This window comes from Suncus etruscus, chromosome 10 (assembly GCF_024139225.1).
Source record: "Suncus etruscus isolate mSunEtr1 chromosome 10, mSunEtr1.pri.cur, whole genome shotgun sequence".
NCBI lineage: Eukaryota > Metazoa > Chordata > Mammalia > Eulipotyphla > Soricidae > Suncus > Suncus etruscus.
In genome coordinates, this window is record NC_064857.1 from 87,706,068 (window position 1) to 87,722,663 (window position 16,596).

Here is a 16,596-nt window from a genome sequence, read left to right on the forward strand (position 1 = left end):
TTCAAAATTAAAAAAAAAAAGCCAATAAATCTTCTCTTAAATTTTGACCTAAAACAAATGATATTATAGATATGAAATGAGGTATACAAAGAAGACTGGTTTCAAAGGCACTTGATAGAACAATAGTAATATATCTTGATACAAGGATGACTTCAGATTTATTTACTTTTTAGCACTAGTCCACAAGTATGGCCATCGGTGAGTTTTCAAGTGACAATATCTTTTTTTTTTTTTTTTGGTTTTTGGGTCACACCTGGCAATGCTCAGGGGTTACTCCTGACTCTATTGCTCAGAAATCGCCCCTGGCAGGCACTGGGGACCATATGGGATGCCGGGATTAGAACCACCATCCTTCTGCATGGAAGGCAAATGCCTTACCTCCATGCTATCTTGCCGGTCCCTCAAGTGACAATATCTTGACTGGGGGCACTTGCATGACATCTGAACCAGAAAATATTACACATATCCATCATAGTTTTATACTTAGGTAATTAGTCTGAAGCAAAGGACAATGGTTCCCCGCATGACTTGTGTTCAGAAATGCCACACAAACTATTATCCTGGTTGTTTGTCTTTAGTGTGGCGTGAAGTCACAGAACTATGAAAGGAGTAGAATCAGTAAAGAATTATGCAAGCCTTTGGTCAAAGTCAATAAAAATTGGTTACAAATTGCTTTGTTAACAGTGCAGGGGAGGAAGTTTGGGCATCTTAGAGGCAGGGTCCATGATACCTGCCTGGTCAATCTGACAAGTAGCACATCCTCAATAAGCTTTCAGTACTGACCCCACAATGTCAGTTTGGGTATATAACAAGTCAAGGCATTTTGTTCTGGTAGTTGTTCTTACCAATTGGTGCAGTATTGTTTGACTTGTTTGGATTTTTTGTTGCTGTTGCAACTGGCGGTGGTTTTTGGGTCACACGCAGAAATACCAGGATTTATTCTTGGTTCTGCACTGGATTACACCAGGTAGAGTTTGAAGGACGAGACAGGGTCCCAAGGATTAAACCTTGGTTGGCCATGTGCAACCTAGTAGATCAACCTAGTGGATTATCCACTAGTTTATTATTTTTAGCTCCTTGTGCAGTACTTTTTTGTTTGTAATTTAATCCAAGCTTTGGTTCTACTTTTGGGTGTTACTACAGAATTTTCACACCCAAATATGATTCCTATTTCTACCATTAGCTCATGAGCAAATTTCATACTTCTCTAAGTTTCAGTTTCCTCATCTTCAAAGGGATATGATCATCATACTTCTTTACAGGGTTGTGTGTGAGGATTATAAAAGATAATGCTTGAAAGCATTTGGCCCAGTTCTAGCTTGGAGTCAGCTTGCATTAAATAGAAGTAATTATAACTATTGTTAAAAATATATTTCTGATCAGTAGTTCCCTTTCTTCTTTTGGGTTTCCTTATTTTTGCTGAGGTTGCCCCTGGCTAGGTCTACAGGCATTGACCAGTTAGCTCTACACTTTATTACTATTCTCTCTTTCCAAGTTTGGGAATCACCCATTCTTCTTAGGTGGATACATATGATAATAATTATTGCCTCAGCAAATGACTCAGGTATTTTTGGTAATGAAGAAAGCAGGACCAGGGGGTGTTGACAGCTTGTTTAATGTAATAAATAAGGAAGGGTGAAGGTATTTATTGAGTAACCATAAGGTTGTCCCAGAATCAGGAAATAGATGAGTCTGGTAAAGGATTAGAGATATCAGAAATATTTTGTTAACTGCAGAACATTGTTGATTACTTATGTTCTCTAGACTTTTACATTCACCTCTCATTGACTAGGTGAATGTCTCCAATACCTAGGATAGAAAATATATTATGTTAAAAATTGTTATTTCAGGGGCTGAAGTGATAACACAGCAGTAGAGCATTTGCCTTGCATGCGACTGACCTAGGACAGACCTCGGTTCGGTCCCTGGTATACCATATGCCCCCCCAAAACCAGGGGCAATTACTGAGCACATAGCCAGGAGCACATAACCCCTGAGTATCACTAGGTGTGGCCCAAAAGATAAAAAATATTAAAAATTATTTCGTTGTCTATAATATTACAAGTGATAATGTAAACACACAGAATGGATTCAAGTTAACAAAGATGTGTCTAATTGGGCCAGAGGTGTGGTGCAAGTGGTAAGGTGTCTGCCTTGCATGCGCTAGCCTAGGATGGATGGTGGTTCGATCTCCCAGCATCTCTTATGGTCCCCTAACGATTTCTGAGCTCATAACCTGAGCATCACTGGGTGTGGCCCAAAAATTAAAAAAAAAGATGTATCTAATTTTAAAGATTGATTTCACTATCTCCTCTACATTAACCAAAAGCCAAAATGTACTGATTACAACTTAAAAACTCAAATATATCCCATTGACCCCATCCTCACTTTTGGGAAATTAATTTGTGTCTACTCTATTGATACCATCCACATATCTCAAATTAAGTTCATTTCCCCCTTAAAAGGTCTCTTTCCTAATTCCCCATTTCTGTTGGTTGATGTGGCCACTTTCCACACAGTGATAGCACATAGCATTTGATAAAGTTCTGCTATTAGTTGTATTACAAATAGTAATACAACTTTTAGTTGAGCTTTTAGTTTTGACCTAGCTTAAGATACTACTCCAGATTCTGCTTCCAGATGTCCCTCTTTTCACCCTGCCCTACAGAACTCTACCATATTGGTCTTAGTATCACTTCAACTCTTCTGCTTAAATTTCACCATGGCTTTCTATCCACACTTCTCTGAACAGCTACTGAAGCACTCAGGAATTTATTTGCCTCAGTGTCTGTCCAAGTGCAATGTATGAATTGAATCTCAAGCTCTGGGGCTTCACCATTTGTCAGCAATGTAACTTCAGCTAATTGTGTGCCTTTCCTCATTTCAAAATGTAAACTCTCTTCTCAGACAGTTTCTCTGATCTCTACTTCCTAAAATGACTTCAGAGAGTAAAGGAGCTTATATAACCTTATAAGTGCATATATCTCTGCTATTCTCTCATCTTGAATGACTGATTTCTGGTCTTACTTTGTCCTCAGCTGAGATTGAGATGGCTCTGCCATGTTCTCTAAATATTGATGGGAACCATCTTGTTTTTCTTGCAGCTTCCCTTAATTTGACCCCAAACTTCTACTGGTCTGCTGGGTCTATTAGTACCTGTGTCTTGTTGGTTATAAAGCAACTTTTGGTTCTATTAAATTTTGTTCACAGATTGAGAAGCTATGGCACTCTTTCAGATCCTCCTGTTCCATGTTGCTTTGGAACTGTGTTTCCTGGGGAATGAGGGTGTTAAAATTTTCTTAAAGTTTGCTCTAAGAATTGAGAATAAAACCTTATGTTTTTAGACTTGCCCAAATTCATCTGGATGTTTCCATCAACTTTATTATTCCCTTTATCCTCAGTTTAATCTTCAGGTTGACATGGGAGGATGGGAAGGTATTATGTGACCAGAGTGTTTTCCATTTTCTTTCCAGCCAGAAAGCCCTTCTCAGGTTCTCTCTCTCTCTCTCTCTCTCTCTCTCTCTCTCTCTCTCTCTCTCTCTCTCTCTCTCTCTCTCTCTCTCTCTCTCTCTCTCTCTCTCTCTCTCTCCCCCTCTCTCTCTCCCCCCCTCTCTCTTCCTTCTCTCCCCCCCTCTCTCTTGCCCCTCTCTCACTCTCTCACCACACCCGGCAGCGCTCAGGAGTTACCCCTGATTCTGCACTCAGAAATCACTCCTGGCAGGCTCAAAGGACCATATGGAATACTGGGGATCAAACCCGAGTTGGCAGTGTGTAAGGCAAACGCTCGACCACTGTGCTCTGGGCCCCTTTTCTTTGCTATGTGCTCCAGCCTTTTAGTTTAAATTTAAAGGCTAAAATTAATTCAGAGAGCCAAGTAGGAATCATCAAGAGAAAAAATATGTTGGGAAGCATTCCCAAGTATTATCTCCATCTTTACCAAGAAACTCTTTACTGGGCCGAAGAGATAGCATGGAGGTTTACCTTTCGTGCAGAAGGTTATCGGTTCGAATCCCGGCGTTCCATATGATCCTCCGTGCCTGCCAGGAGCAATTTCTGAGCACGGAGCCAGAAAAAAACCCTGAGCACTGCTGGGTGTGACCCAAAAACCACACACACACACACACACACACACACACACACACACACACACACACACACAAAGAAACTCTTTACTGTTGCATCTGTTTCTTTCTCATCTGTTCAATCCTACTATGTCAAGAATCGTCTGTTTAACCGAGAAAATTTCCTTAAACTCTTTCTTTGATTTTTTTAAGGTATTTCAAATCTTTAAACATTACTCTTCAAGGACCAAGAGGTGATAAGATGATAAGGCACTTGCCTTACATGTGGTTGAACCGTTCAAATCCCTGGTACTATATATGGCCCCCTGAACACCACCAAGGGTTACTGCTGAGTGTACAGCCAAAAAATTATCTCTGAATATTATCAGATATGATTCCCAAACCAAATAATTATACAAATAAATGTTACTATTCAAACCAATTTTCTCCCAATTTTATATTTGTTTAGGTTATTAAATTTCTTGGGGAGATGACATTCCCATTATATGACCAAACAAGTGCAACTGTTCATTAAATATGGGACTGACTGAGTAAAACTCTGGTGATAAACTACTCAAGAGAAGCCTTAGAGTATTTCTTCCTCCCTTTGGGTCACATCCTGGGCTAGTATTTATTGGGCTCTAACCACATACCTCCTACTGTATTAAATATCCTACTTATACTGTCATATAAAATCAATGTCTCTTCAACAAATAGTACTAGAAAATGAAAAAAAAAAACACATGCCAGGAAAAAAAGAAAGAAGAAAAAGAGAGCAAAGAAAGAGAAAAAGAGAGAAAGAGAAAAAGGAAAGAACAAAAGGAAATGCGCTAGCCAAGGAAGGACCGCAGTTCAATCCCCTGGCTGTAAGGCCCCTGGCTTCCCTGCCTTGCCTGATTAATCCCAGTGTCCAAAACAACTTTGTCTTGTCGGGGTCATGCCTTTGGCCCTGAAAGGTAGGGTGACTGTCTTGCATGTGTCTGATCTGGATTCAATCCCCAGAATTCTATAAGATTCCCTGAGCCCCATTAGGAGCAATTCCCGAACAAAGAGCCAGGAATAACACTTGAGCATTCCAGGTGTGGTCCCAAAATTTTTTTTAATGGTCTAAAGACCTTAATGTCAAACTTGTTTCTATAAATTAGATAAAGAAAACATAGAACTCTCTAAATTCTTGATCTCAGAGGAGTCTACATTGGTATGACCCCACTGTTTTTATTGTTTGTGTTTGTTTTTGTTGTGTTTTGTTGTTTTGGGGCCACACCCAGCTGCGCTCAGGGCTTACTCCTGGTTCTGTGCTCAGAAATTGCCCCTGGCAGGCTCGGGGGACCATATGGGATGCCGGGTCAGCTGTGTGCAAGGCAAACGCCCTCTCACGGTGCTATAGCTCTGGCCCTATATGACCCCATTGTTAAATAAAACAAAAAAATGATAGAAATAAACAAATGGAATACTTCAAAATAAAAAAAAAAATGGGGGGGCCACACCTGGCAAATCTCAGGGGGTTACTCCTGACTCTGGCTCAGACATTGCTCCTGGCAGGCTTGGGGGAACCATCTAAGATTATGAGATGCCGGGTTGGCCTCATGTAAGGCAAACGCCCTACCCGATGTGCTATTGCTCCCGCCCCTTACCAAGGTTTTTGGTTTTGGTTTGGTTTTGGTTTTGAACCACATCCAGCAGCACTCAAAGGTTACTCCTGCCTCTGGGTTCAGAAATCACTTCTGGCAGGTTCCAGAGATCATATGGGATGCCGGGGATCAAATCTGCATTGGCTGCCTGCAAGGCAAACCTTCTGCCCACTGTGCTATCGCTCCAGCCCCCTAAAAATCCTGTAGTGGCTAGAGAGATAGTATAATGGATAGGGCACTTGTGTTGCACATGCTCGACGTGGGTTGAATCCCATGCATCCTATATGATCCCAAAGCCTTGAGGGCAGTCGAGAGTAAAACCTGAGCACAGCAGGTGTGGCACCAAAACAGAAAAGCAAGCAAAATGATAGGCAGAAGGTATGAACAGACATTTTATTTCAAAATAGCATAAAGATAGCCTAAAACATGTGAAAAAAATGTTATCACCGATTTTCTGGGAAATACAAATCAAAGTGGCCTCATACCTGCAAGAATGCTTTGTATCAAAATGTCTGGAAACAAAAAGTGCTGGCAGGGATGTGGCTAATAATAATAATAATAACAACTATTTTATTATATAAAATAATACATTAACAATGATGAACAATTAATATTATTTAAAATAATGATATAGGGGCCGGGAAGGTGGCACTAGAGGTAAGGTGTCTGCTTTGCAAGTGCTAGCTAGGACGGACCACGGTTCGATCCCCCGGTGTCCCATACGGTCCCCCCAAGCCAGGAGCGACTTCTGAGTGCATAGCCAGGAGTAACCCCTGAGCGTCAAATGGGTGTGGCCCAAAATCCAAAAAATAAATAAATAAAATAAAATAATGATATGAATTGATGATATTATTAAAATTAATATAATGTGTAATTATAACAGTATGAAATTATACTATAAAATTACAATATGGTTGATAATTAAAATAAATAATATTAATAATATAGTTATAATATAATATATAATAACTTATTGCTGTTGATATTCACTGCTGGCGGGACTGATACTTGGTTAAGCCTCTTTGGAAAACAATTTGAAAACTTCTGCATAAATTAAGAATAAAATTTCCACTGTGATAGCATAGTGGTAGGGCGTTTGCCTTGCATGCAGCCAACCTGGGCAGGACCTGGTTCGATTCCTGGCATCACATATGGGCCCCCAGCCGGCAGGGGTGATTTCTGAGTGCAGAGCCAGAAGTAACCCCTGAGCACTGCTGGGAGTGGTCCAAAAATAAAAAGTTTTGGGGGCTGGAGAGATAGCATAGAGGTAAGGCATTTGCCTTGCATGCAGAGGACGGTGGTTCGAATCCTGGCATCCCCTATGGTCCCCCAAGCCTGCCAGGAGTGATTTCTGAGCATAGAGCCAAGAGTAACCCCTGAGCTGCTGCAGGGTGTGACCCAAAAACCAAAAAAAAAAAAAAAGTTTTGAATAAGAATTTCTTTCACAACCACAAGAGTTAACTTCAAGAATCAAGTGACTGATGGTTTTGTACATGACTCTTCTTAGCCAGTATCTGTATAACTTCTTAGTTGATGATTTTCTTCATTAATGAGTGATCACTTCCTCTTGCTTACATCAATAAAAATAACTTTATGTCCCCAAAGTTACTAAAATGATAAAATTAATATGGTAGTATTCACAACATTTTCTTTTTATAAGATGAAAAGATGTTTGGGGCCACACCCTGTGGCTCACAGTAGTTACTACTGACTCTATTCAAAAATTACTCCTGGCAGACCTTGGGAATCTTATGGGATGCCAGAGATCGAACCCAACTCTGGTGCAAGGCAAACACCCTACCCGCCATGCTATTGTTCCAGCTGTCTCACTATGAACTCTGTGTGTGTGTGTTGATGTTTATTTATGCAGAAGATTCCAAACATATCAGGGGTTATGCCTGGCTCTGTGCTCAAATTATTCCTGGCAGGCTCAGGGGACCTTATTGAATGCCAGTCATCGAACCCAGGTCAGCTGCATGCAAGGCAAATGCCCTATCTGCAGTGCTATTGCTCTGGCCCTACAATAAAAATTTTTACTTTTATTTATTTATTGTTTGTTGGGGCCACACCTGGTGACGCTCAGGGGTTACTCCTGCTATGCACTCAGAAATTGCTCCTGGCTTGGGGGACCATATGGGATACCAGGGATTGAACCCAGGTTCATCCTGGGCAGCTGCGTGCAAGGCAAATGCCATACCACTGTGCTATCACTCCAGCCCCTACAATGAACACTTTTAAATGAACTGTTGGCTAACATACTGCTGGATAAAGAGCCCTTGAGTTTCTGTATCTCTGGCTAAATCAACACAGATGTAGTTCAGCTCAAATAAAAAAGATGAAAGATTAATTTTATTTAATTTGAAAAACTCAAAGGAAATTGGGGTAGTAGATAAATGCAGGTTCAAGTCATCATGATTAGGTTGATCTCTTTCTTTCTTTCTTTCTTTCTTTCTTTCTTTCTTTCTTTCTTTCTTTCTTTCTTTCTTTCTTTCTTTCTTTCTTTCTTTCTTTCTTTCTTTCTTTCTTTCTTTCTTTCTTCTTTCTTTCTTTCTTTCTTTCTTTCTTTCTTTCTTTCTTTCTTTCTTTCTTTGTTTGTTTGTTTCTTTGTTTGTTTCTGTCTGTCTGTCTTTCTTGGTTTCTTTCTTTCTTTCTTTCTTTCTTTCTTTCTTTCGTGGTTTTTGGGTCACACCCGGCAGTGCTCAGGGGTTATTCCTGGCTCCAGGCTGAGAAATTGCTCTTGGCAGGCACGGGGGACCATATGGAATGCCAGGATTCAAACCGATGACCTCCTGCATGAAAGGCAAACGCCTTACCTCCATGCTATCTCTCTGGCCCCAGGTTGATCTCTTTCTTTCTCTCTCTTTGCCCCTCTTTCTTTTGGGTTTTTGGGCCACATATGACTGTGTTCAGGGCTTACTCCTGGCTCTGTACTCAGAGATCTCTTCTGACAGTACACAGAATGCCTGGATTCAATCTAGTCAGAGAATGTGCAAGGCAAGAGTCTTAACTCCTGTGCTATCTTTTAAAAAAGATACAGGTCCAGAAAGGTAGTACAGTAGGTAATAGCTGTGTTCTAAAATCTCTAGTTGTTTCTCTCTGAGACCAAGGACACAGATTCGCATGTCAGAAGCTTGTGTTTTGGGAGTTGTGTCACGAATTATTTTTATTCTGCTACTTCTCCAAAGCCAGTGGCACAGTACTTATTATATTGAAAGGATTTTTAAAAAAATATCTGACTCCAATTATTTAACATACTCACAATGGGAGATCTTTATTCAGTTCAAGTGTTCATAGACTGACAGTTACCAGAAATACAAAGGCAAATAAAGTACCTTAAGGAGCTTCAGTCTGGAGTGAGAAGACAGACTGGAAAATAGATAATAACACACTATGGTAAGTGCCATATAAATAGATATTTAAAGGTGCTATGTCAATATAGAAAAGCAACTCCTCCCATACTGACAGGTAGTGGGGATTAAAACCAGGCAAGTTTTCCAAAGATAAGCTTTGAAAGTCAAATTGGAGTTGTACAAACAAGGTTGAGATGGCGTGAGAGTGATGCAAGAAGAGCAGTATTAAAGAGAATTCAACTGGGAGATCACAAAGTAAAGGAATGGAAGCATGAAACAGTATTGTTTACTTGGGGACTAGGCATAGTTCCATATAACTGGGGTATCGAGTAAGAGTAGGCATGGTAGGAAAAGGCTTGTGAAATAAGAAATGTCAGATTCTGGTTTTATAAAAGAGCTTCAAATCAAAAATTAAAGTGTTTATTAAAATATTAGCACATAGAGGCCAGCGCTATAGCACAGCAGGTAATGTCCCTGATCTGGGTTCAATCCCCAGCATCCCATATGGTCCCTGAACCTGCCAGGAGTAATGCCTGAGCACCTCCGGGTGTGTCCCAAAAACCTAAAATATATATTGGCATATAATTTGGTTTATTGATTAAAAACTGTTAAGACACTTAAGTGTTGAGTGGATTAATGAATAAATGAATGCATCTGGTCAATAGAAAAATTCACTTTACATTATTTTTCTTTTTACCAAATCTCAGAAACTGGTATTGAGAAATAGGAATGAATCACAAAATTTTATGGTCTGAATTAAAAAGGGAAAAACACTCTGGGAAGATGAGAGATGACACTAATCTTTTGGCTTTATTCTTTCCTCTCTCTCTCTCTCTCTCTTTCTCTCTCTCTCTCTCTCTCTCTCTCGCCATGTGAGCAATTTTCAGGGCTTACTCCTTGCTCTGAGTTCAGGACTCACTCCTAGTGGGCTTAGGGACACCAGGGACCAAACCCCAGAAATCTGTATGCAAAGCAAGTTCCCTACCCACTGTACTATGGCTCCAGACCCTCTTTTTTCTTTTTGTAGTGCTAGAAACTGAATCCAGAACATATGTAAGGCATATTCTCTACTACTGAGCCATATTCTTTTTGTTTTGTTTTGGTTTGGTTTGGTTTTGGTTTTTTGGGTCACACCTGGCAGCACTCAGGGGTTACTCCTGGCTCTTTGCTCAGAAATTGCTCCTGGCAGGCTCGGGGGACCATATGGGATGCTGAGATTCGAACCACCATCATTCTGCATGCAAGGCAAATGCACTACCTTCATGCTATCTCTCTGGCCCCAGAGCCATATTCTTGCCCCCAATAATTTAATATTTTAATGTATTTTATCAAACCTTTTTTGTTTGTTTGTTTGGTTTTTTTTGGGCCACACCCGGCAGTGCTCAGGGGTTTCTCCTGGCTGTCTGCTCAGAAATAGCTCCTGGCAGGCACGGGGGACCATATGGGACACCGGGATTCGAACCAACCAAAACCTTTAAGTGAATAGTAACAGTCATTTTTAAATTAACAATTAACCAGGTGAAACCAAACTATACACTGAACATTTTCTCACCAATTTAAAATGATACCTTAGTCTTCTTTGTTCTGTTTTGTTTTTATTGTCTTTTTTGTCCAAACCTAGTGATGCTCAGGAATGACTCCTGGCTCTGCATTTGGGAATTACTCCTGGTACTTAGAGGATCACAAGTTATGCTAGGGATCAATCACGAGTCAACTGCACACAAAGCAAGTACCTTACCCACTGTACTGTCTCTCTAGCCCCTAAATGCTACCTTGTTGTTTTTAAAATGTGTTTTTAAGCAGTGCTGGCAGGGATGTGGAAAGGAACTCTTTTTCACTGCTGGTGGGAATGCCATCTAGTACAACCTTTATGGAAAGCGATATGGAGATTCCTTCACAAACTGGAAATTGAGCTTCCATACGATCCAGCTATACCACTCCTAGAAATATACCTGAGGAACACAAAAATACAATACAAAAATCCCTTCCTTACTCCTATATTCATTGCAGCACTATTTACAATAGCCAGACTCTGGAAACAACCAAGATGCCCTTCAACAGATGAGTGGCTAAAGAAACTGTGGTACATATACACAATGGAATACTATGAAGCCGTCAGGAGAGATGAAGTCATGAAATTTTCCTATACATGAATGTACATGGAATCTATTATGCTGAGTGAAGTAAGTCAGAGGGAGAGAGAAAGATGCAGAATGGTTTCACTCATCTATGGGCTTTAAGAAAACTGAAAGACATTTTTTTTTTTTGGTTTTTGGGCCACACCCGTTTGACGCTCAGGGGTTACTCCTGGCTATGTGCTCAGAAATCGCCCCTGGCTTGGGGGGACCATATGGGACGCCGGGGGATCGAACCGTGGTTCGTTCCTTGGTAGCGCTTACAAGGCAGACACCTTATCTCCAGCGCCACCTTCCCGGCCCTGAAAGACATTTTTAACAGCATCTCAGAGACAAGAGACATGAGGGCTGGTAGGTACAGCTCATGACATGAAGCTCATCACATAGAGTGATGAGTGCAGTTGGAGAGATGACTACACTGAAAACTATCATAACAATGTGAATGAATGAGGGAAGTAGAAAACCTGTCTCGAGTACAGGTGTGGGGAGCTGGAGAGGAGGGACACCTGGGAAATTAGTGGTGGGAATGTTGAACTTGTGAAGGGGGGTGTTCTTTACATGACTGTAATCATACAACTATAATCATGTTTGTAATCACAGTGTTTAAATAAAGATAATTATAAAAATAAAAATAAAATAAAATAAAATGTTTGTTTTTAGGCCAAACCTGGTGGTGCTCAGGACTTACTCCTGGCTCTGCAGTCAGAAATCTCCCTTGAGTGTGTGAAGAACCATATGGGATGTCAAAGATCAAACTCAAATCAGTCGCATGCAAGCACCCTACCTACTATAGTGTCTCTCTAGCCCAGAGACAGATTCACTTTTTTTTTTTTTTTGGTCCACTTGTAAGTGCATACGGATTTCTGGTTTTTTGGTTGTTGGTTTTTTTTTTTTGGGGGGGGGTGTCACACCCAGCAGTGCTCAGGGGATACTCCTGGTTCTATGCTCAGAAATCGCTCCTGGCAAGCTCGGGGACCATATGGGATGCCGGGATTCGAACCACTGTCCTTCTGCATGCAAGGCAAATGCCCTACCTCTATGCTATCTCTCCGGCCCCGAATTTCTGGTTCTTAACTCAAGAATCAATTCTGCTCGGCTCAGAAGACAATATGAAATGCAGATTTCATTCTGGCCTCTAAGGTTATTCTTTTTATTTAATTTATTTCTTGGTTGGTTAGTTTTGTTTTGGGGCCACACACAGTGGTGCTCAGGGGTTACTCCTGACTCTGTACTGAGGTGTCATTCTCTGGTGATGCACAAGGGACCATATGGGATGCTGGGAATCCAACCTGGGTTGGCTGCATGTAAAACAAATGCCCTTCCTATTGTACTATTGCTCCAGCCCTGTCACCTTATTCTTACCAGACAATCTGTTCCTGAATTCTTTGCTCTTTTGAGTCATTATCTATTTTGGTACCAAAATAAAACAATTTTTTTTTATTTTTGGGCCACACCCGGTAATGCTCAGGGGTTACTTCTGGCTATGTGCTCAGAAGTTGCTCCTGGCTTGGGGGACCATATGGGACACCGGGGGATCGAACCGCGGTTCGTCCAAGGCTAGCGCAGGCAAGGCAGGCACCTTACCTTTAGCGCCACCACCTGGCCCCCAAAATAAAACAATTTTTAAATTGCTATGCTTTGTGTTTTTTTTTTTGTTTTTTGTTTTTTGTTTTGTTTTGGGGCCACACCCGTTTGACACTCAGGGGTTACTCCTGGCTATGCGCTCAGAAATCGCTCCTGGCTTGGGGGACCATATGGGACGCCGGGGGATTGAACCTTGATCCATCCTATGCTAGCGCTTGCAAGGCAGACACCTTACCTCTAGCGCCACCTTCCCGGCCCAAATTGCTATGCTTTATACTATTTTTTAATTTTCTGTTTTGGTGATAATCTTTAATCTAATACTACAACTAACTATCCATATCTTAACCCAAATTAATCATCTATACATTAGTGTGATATTTATCATGTGTCAGGCACTGGAAATAAAAATATGCTACCAGGTTCAATTTTCCCAATATAAATTTAGGGTATTAAAGTCTAGACTCAGCCTTTTTAATTGTGGTTTCTTTTTCTTTTGAGGTAAGGTGGTATTTTTTCCACCAAATATTTTGTTGCTGATGTAACCATAAAAGGAAATATCAGCTTTGATAACTTTTTCTGAAATAATTAACTGAAATATGAGTCAGAGAGTAGTCTGACTTCATAAAAGCCTAAAAATATGGACAAAAAAAAAACAAGGAAAGAAAGAAAAAAATTTGTCAAATATTTCCAAAATTACTTTTTATTTTTTTGTCTTTTGGAATACATCCAGTGGTGTTCAGGAGTTACTTCTGGCTCTGCACTCAGGAATCACTCCTGGTGGGTTAAGGGAACAAACAATTTGGGATTCTCAGGATTAAACCTGAGTTGGTCATGTGCCAGGAAAGCACCCTACCCATTTTACTATCACTCTGGCGCCTTTAAAATTATTCTTATTACCCAGCCTTATTCTGTCAATTAGGTGGCAAATGATTTCACATAAATAACTAGGGCTAGGTCTTCCCTCTACTTCTATTAAACTTATTTTGAGGTTGATACACCAAGTCATGCCCAGTGAAGCATCATAATATTCTAGGACAATCCTATGTATAAACGTGCTCATGACCACATTCAATTGTGAGTTCCTCCTTCCTGTCATTAGCCTTTTGGCAAAGTTAATTCATTTCTGAAGGATATGAAGTAATCATGATGCACTGTTGAGCAAAAGGGAATGAAGAGCAACTGGAAATTACAACCAGGGAGAAGTTACAGATCTATTCGGTAAAGTCCATAGAAAATACCAGTAAGTTTATCACTTGTACATATGTTAAGTCAGTTGAATCAAAAAAGAAAAACTCTTGGAACTGAAGAGATATTATAGTGGGTAGATCACTTATCTTGCACCCAGCCAACCCAGATTATGTCCCCGGTACCTCATATGGACCCCTGAGCTCACCAGGAGTGATTCCTGACTGCAAAGCAAAATTAAGCCCAGCACCATTAAGTGTGGCAAGCAAGCAAGCAAGCAAGAAAAGAAGAAGGAAGGAAGGAAGAAGGAAGGAAGGAACGAAGGAACGAAGGAGAGAAAGAGAAAGAAAGAAAAAACAGAAGGAAGAAAAAGAACAACAAAATAAAATAACTCTTTCATAGAGAAATTAAAAAACAATATCATGCATGAATATAGAAATAATTGAAGAAATGTTGACATCTGCATTTGAATGGGGGAAGCAGAATTGGCTTGAATCTCTAGTCAACAAGTATTTTTATTTTGTTTTGTTTTGGGGCCACACCTGACTATGCTCAGGGGTTACTCCTGGCTCTGCACTCAGAAATCGCTCCTGGCAGGTTTGTGGGGACCATATGGGATGCCAGGGATCGAACCCCGGTCTGTCTTGGGTTGGCTGTGTGCAAGGCAAATGCCCTACCACTATGCTATCCAGTTTTCTAGGTGTGGATTGCCTTATATATGTCTACTAGGCTGCTTTCTTCCATTTCTCCTTTAAGAGCTAGTATATTCTTACTGGATTTCAGGCTGGTTGACCTATCAAAGGGGTGAAAGGGCAGTGTTGAGGTGTCCCACTATTATTGTGTTGCTATTGATATATTTTTTTAGATTTGTTTTGAAGCTTCTTTTTTTGTTGTTGTTTTTGGTTTTTGGTTTTTGGGCCACACCCGTTTGGCGCTCAGGAGTTACTCCTGGCTATGTGCTCAGAAATTGCCCCTGGCTTGGGGGGACCATATGGGACGCCGGGGGATCGAACCGCGGTCCTTCCTTGGCTAGCGCTTGCAAGGCAGACACCTTACCTCCAGCGCCACCTACCCGGCCCCTTTTTTTAGATTTGTTAACAATTTTATTACATATTTTTCTGGTCCCTCATTGGGCACATATATGTTTAGGAGTGTGAATTCTTCCTGTTGTATATATCTCTTGATAAGTACAAAATGTCCATCTTTATCCCTTATGACTTTCCTAAGTCTAAAATTTGTGTCGTCTGATATTAATATGGCCATTCCAGCTTTTTTACAGGCATTTTTTTGATGATTTTCCTCCAACCTTTGATTTTGAGTCTATGTTAGTTCTGATTATTAAGGTGTGTTTTTTGTAGGCAGCAGAATGTTAGATTTGGCTTTTTGATCCATTTTGCCACTCTGTGCATTTAGTCTATTGACATTGAAAGAGATAATTGTCATGGGATTTAGTGTCATCTTTATGTAGGACTTTGGTTATGTGTCTCTTGGTATGTCCTATCTTAAAGTAGACTTTCAATTTTTCTTTTAAGGCTGCTTTTTAGTTTGTAAAATATCTGAGCTGCTATTTATTCATGAAAGTATGTATACTTCCTTCAAACCTGAATGTGAGTCTGACTGAGTGCAGTATTCTAGGCAAAACATTCATTTCATTGAGATTGTTTTTGTTTGTTTGGTTTGGTTTTTGGGTCACACCCAGCAGGACTCAGGAGATTCTCTCAGCTCTGTATTCAGAAATTGCTCCTGTAAGGGCCAGAGAGATAGCACAGCATTTTACTTGCATGCAGGCATTTTGCTTGCATGTGGCCCACCCAGGACAAACCCAGTTTAATTCTCGGCATCGCATATGATCCCCTGAAGTTGCAAGGAGCAATTTCTGAGCAGTCAGGAGTGACTCCTGAGCATTGCTGGATGTGGCTCAAAAACCAACCAATTAATAAATTAATTGCTTTTAAAAATTAATAGCAAAAAGAAATCACTCCTGGTAAGCACAGGGGACCATATTGGATGCTAGAACTCAAACCACCTTCTGTCCTGGATTGGCTGCATGCAAGGCAAACACCCTGCCACTGTGCTATCTCTACAGCCCCCTCATTGAGTTTTGTAATTATATCTTACCACTGCCTTCTGGCCTTGAGGGTTTCTTGTGACAGATCTGCTGTAAATATTAAGAATGACCCTTTGAATGTAATTTCCCTTTTTGATTTTGCTGCTTTCAGTATTCTATCCTTATCTGTGAAAGTCGTCATTGTAACTAGGATTTGTCTTGGGGTGCTTTTCTTTGGGTCTCCTTTAGCTGGTACTCTTTAAACATACAGGATTTGGTTGCATGCACTCTTTAGCTCTGAAAGTTTCTTTGCAATGATGTCCTTGACTGGTGAATCTTTCTGGGATTTTATTCCTGGGTTTCTGGGACTCCAATGATTCTTATGTTGTTTCTATTAAATTTATCAAAGACTTCTATTTTTAGGGCAGGGCAGTGATGTAAGTGGTAGGGCATTTGCCTTGCATGCGCTGACCTAGGAGGAACAGCAGTTTGATCTCCCGTTGTCCCATGGTCCCCCAAGCCAGGAAGGATTTCTGAGCGCATAGCCAAGAGTAACCCCTGAGCATCACCGAGTGTGGCCCAAACCAAAACAAACCAAACCAA